The sequence below is a fragment of the Microtus ochrogaster genome, chromosome 6, assembly GCF_000317375.1.
Source record: "Microtus ochrogaster isolate Prairie Vole_2 chromosome 6, MicOch1.0, whole genome shotgun sequence".
Lineage (NCBI taxonomy): Eukaryota > Metazoa > Chordata > Mammalia > Rodentia > Cricetidae > Microtus > Microtus ochrogaster.
In genome coordinates, this window is record NC_022013.1 from 47,956,015 (window position 1) to 47,961,035 (window position 5,021).

The following is a 5,021-nucleotide window of genomic DNA, read 5'->3' on the forward strand; positions in this document are numbered from 1 at the left end:
GCACCTTGGGGTGCTACACACAGATGATTAGAAATGGGCTAGTCCAGGTGTGAGAGTTAGCCGAGAAAAGGGCTGGAGCTAAAGAGCCAAGCAGTGATTGAAAGAATGCGGTGTCTGTGTAATTATTTAGGGTATAAAGCTAGCCGTGCGTGCGGGCAGCGGGGTGCTGGGGACTCAGCCCCGCCACTTCTATTACTACAGACCATGAGCATCAGAGCAACCATCTTTGCTGTTGCTGAGAATCCGGGGCAAAGTGGGCATGGGTAGAAGAAACCGTCGTGACATCCCTTGCTGGAAGTCTTTAATGATTTTACATTAATTTGTTTTCTAGTACAAAGAGGCAGGGGAGAGGGGACGCACAAGGAGCAGCAGGTGACCAGGGCATTCTAAGAAGCAAGTCATGTGAAGTTATGTAATGCCTAGGGGTCTGCCTCCAGTCAGTGCCAACAGGTGCCTCTTGGCTGCACCTGGAGACCCTGTTCCTTTGTGTTTGCTGCTAGTGTCAACTGGTTTCAACCTGCAGGGGAATCACCGGCAAAACTGGTTAAGGGCAGCTTCTGACTCCAGGCCTGAGCTGACAGTTCCTCTGCCTGTCAGTTGTTTCCTCTCTGGGGCACACTGCTAAGCTGAAGCTGGGGAGTCTTTGCCGTTTTTTTTATCCCCCCAAAGGCCTGGGATGGAGTCAGATCTGGAATTTGGACAGATGTTCAACTTAAATTTGAAAAAAAGAGAGAAGGCTCGGAGGAACAGCAGAGGCAAGGCTCTCAGTCTGAGCAGGATGGAGTCGAGGGCCTAGCTAGGTCAGGGTGGTCAGAGCTCCTTGATGAGAAACACGGGAAAGAGGAACATCCAAACTCCTCCCTCTCCTTTCTTCTTGACTTTAATAGCTCCCCTTCCTCTCACCTTTGCTTGAATGTGACTCTTCCACTAACCAGATAGTTTGTGTTGGGATTTGGACAGCCCCGACTGCACGGCTGAGCGACATAACCACGGGCGTTATCCGGAAAGGCTGCCGCTGTAGCCCTCTGCGCAGCAAAGGAAGCCCATAGGAAGCCCATCCATCATCTCTCGGATGTTTTCCTTTGGAACTGGGCATCCCCCACTTTAGAAGCGGCCCAGTGTAGGTGGAACTCGGAGTATGCAGCATCTAATAACACCTCACCCTGCTTCTCGGTGGGTCGCTATTTACAACTTCCTGAAAGTAGCTCCGGGTGACTGGGTGCGGGGCAGATGTGACTGGGATTCTGTTCAGAGAACAATGAGAGCAAAAACTCACCTTCCGTTTTCAATACCGGGCCCCCTGCATACGGGGTAAGAACTTTGCCCACGGCTCAGCCCTATGGCATGCTTTTAGACCACTCAGCAGCAGTGTGTTTACTGACTACTCGCTGGATGAGCTAGGGTTCAAACTCCAGGAGCTTTGAAAGGGCAGTACAAAAGTAACCAAATGCCTTTCCACTCCAAACCCCCCCCCCCCCTCAAACCTTTGTTTTCAGAGTTTTAAAATTTAGGATCAATTGGAAATTTAATTTTCACTTAATGTTAATTCTAGTTCTGTCTTGAGAACATATATATGTAAGTATGTATGTATACATATTTATTTACTTATTAAAACCTGGTGTAGATGAGATGATTCAGCGGGTAAGGGCACTTGAAGCCCGAGAACCTGAATTCAAGCCCCAGAAACCACATGATGGAAAGGAAGAATCAACTCCACAAAGTTGACCTCTGATGACCACACACGCTTGGCACAAGTGCACACACAATAGATAAATGTTTTAAGGAAAAAAAAAATTGGGAAGTAGAAAAAGACAAGATCTCCTGAGTAAATTGGGAGCATGGGGACCCTTGGGAGAGGGTTGAAGGGGAGAGGGGAGAGGCAGGGAGGGGAGCAGAGAAAAATGTAGAGCTCAATAAAAATCAATTTAAAAACCCAAATCTATGTAGAAAAATGCTAAAATCAATAGTATTAACGTTTACAACCAACCAACACTGAAACTGAACAGTTTAGTTACTGCTTAAAATAATTTTTTTGAAAGTATTTTGAACATGAAAGGCATGCAGGATAGATAATACAATCAATCTAGAACAATTCCTTCATATTCACCAGACTTCAGCCTAGCAGGTGCTCAGTCAATGTTTGTTGAATGAATAAATGATTCTCATTTATTTTTAAATACATTTTTAAAATGTCCTTGGAGTCAAGGACAAAGCATTAAGTCTGACTTCTTTCCCAGGGTGTCACTACAAATACAGTTACGTGACTTGTGTCAGTGAATACTTGTAGACTGGTTGATCTTTTTTGTTTCTCTCGGCCAAGTCTCTCCATCCTTCTTTTTAAGCTTGACCCCTGGCCCTTGGCTCCACTTACTCTGGTTTTATATTTAGTCTAGTGGGGGTTACCTTTCTAGCATGATCTTGATACCCTTCTGAGAAGCTAAAGTAATTTTGGATGTGGCCTTTCATCAGACCTCAACAAATTTTATTATATAGTTCCCATGTTCAGTGTTTGAATTAAAGATGGGAAGAAGATTGCTTAAAGTTCAGATTTTCCAGTTAGAATGAGTCATATTTTTATTGTAAAATAGCCAATCCTAGTTTCTCTTTCTTTTATTTAGATTTATTTTATTTTAAATACCGTGTATAGTGTCTCATGTGTGGGTATGTGCACATGGATGCAGGTGCTCTTGGAGGCCAGAAGATGGCTACAGATTGCCTGGAACCAGAATTGTAAGCCACTTAGTGTCTGTGCTGAGAACTCAGACTCTCTGCTGTAACAGGGGGACCTGTTATCACGTCTCCAACCTTAGTAATATTCCTGGCCTCAATTTTAAGAGTCTCCTTCCTGTGGGTTCCAGAGTCATTTCCCCCCAAGCATTACATGCAGAAACCATGCACATCTTGCTTTATATTTCTTGCTTCACCTTTATATTTTCTACTTTACCTTGGGGGCTCCAGGGCTGCTTTGTTTGTTTGTTTGCTTTGTTTTGGTTTGGTTTCCAAGATAGGGTTTCTTTGTGTAACAGCGCTAGCTGTCCTGGAACTTGCCCTGTAGACCAGGCTGGCCTCGAACTCACAGAACTCCGTCTGCGCCTGCCTCCCGAGTGCTGGCGTTCAAGGTGTGTGCCACCTCTGCTTTGTGAGCCTGCATTTCTACCAATATATTTCTTGAGAGTCTATGTAGAGAAAAATGTTCTGTGGTTAAAGAATTTTAGAAAAAGCTGTGTAATGTATTTATTATACCCATGAACAGACAGAAGAGCTTAGAAGGCAGGCAGGACTTTGGAGGTTGGAATCCAGGTAAAATCCAGGCCTCCAAGTGTTTCAGAATGCTTAGTCCTGAATGCAGATGAGCATAAGATCCTTCTTAAGATATGACGAGATACACAGTTTATGAGGCCGAGGTCTCATCACGTTCTTCCTGGAGTAGATGTTTATGGCTGGTCATAATATCTGTCATTAAATGTGCACTAAATACCAGTAAAATTTTATTTTATAACATTCAAGTTGAACCAGTGAAGCACTACTTTTTATAGAAGTTTTTCAATAAAAAGTCAAGTGTCTTAAATGGGAGTTTCCTAACTAAATATTTTAACAATATTCTATAATAGTAGAAGTCAAATATTTAGAAGTAAAGAAAATGGGTTTGGGGGGATCCATTAGAAGACAAAGTGCACAGTAATCTAAAGGTTAAAGAAAGGAACATCACCAATGAAAATAGCCACACCTCTATTAAAAATGGCTCTTACCTGAGTGAGAGGAGATGCATCCGATGATCTTTGCAGCGTCCGATGGTCTTCACAGCATCCGGTAGTCCTCATAGCATCCAATGGTCCTTATAGCATCGTCACTTTATAAACTATACAGTGTAGTATGTGCATAGCTCAGGTGTAAGAACAAGAACACAGCACCTACAGCTCCTTGTTTCATAGTCTCCCTGTGTCCCTGAGAGCTGTGTTTGGACTCTGAAGTCAGCTCACAGTACGGAGTGGGCTGGAGAACATGGTCATGCCAGTCGGAGCTATCCCTCAAACCAGCTCCAACAACCAAACGAGTTTCTTTCCGCTGGTGCTCCGTATCATCTCTGCTCCACAGGGCTCACCCTGGCTCCCGTCTCACACACGGAACAGCTGGCAAAGCCACCTTTCTGGAAGTAGTATATTACATGAGAAAAAGCAAGCAAGGAAGGACTTGACTGCCGCTAGGAGTCAAGGCTGGAGGAGATTGTCACAGTCAAGGCTGTCCAGTTCTATAGGGTCACAGGAACTGGGGAGAGGGAAGCCTAGCGCCTGGACTGGAAAAGTTTAGAGTAGGGGGCAGGGTAGGCCCATCATACTCTGTAACAGGTAGGGACTGAAGGCTGCGGAAAGAACCTGGCAGCCAGGTCCACTTTGATATGTTAATGGACATGTCAGCTAGCCACTTGTCCCGGGTTTGAGACCTAGCATTGGTCCAACAGTACCTGTAAGGATATTTCCGGTTTTCTGTGCTTCTAAGATATGCAGCCAGCATCACTTGTAGCTACAGAAAGTTTGGGACTTTGTGGCGACCCAGGGAGAAAGTGTGGAATTCAGTTGCCGCTCGGTGACTTTCCAGGTGACTTTCCCCAGAACTCTATTTCACTTCCTGCACAGGATCCTAAAGTGCCACTTTTGAGGCAGGCACAGCACCAGTCTTGTTATTTTTTTCTACTTGTCTATTTTGGTGTTTCCTTTGCTGGGCTGGTAGGAAGTTGGGGGAGGGAATAAGAAAAAAAATGTTTTTACAGGGACACCTGGAGAACAACAGTACATTCTGGTCGGGCAGCAGGGCTGTTTGTCTTCATCATTTGAATTCCAGAAATCTTTCTTTCTGATTGGAGTAACTTTCCAGTAACTGTTTATGTGAAAATATTATATCAGGGGTTGTGGCATTGCTATTTTTATTCTTGACTATCTCATGATTTGAGAGTATTAGCTAATGATTTGATAACCTGCTTTAAACTCATGAAAATTATATATATATATATATATATATATATA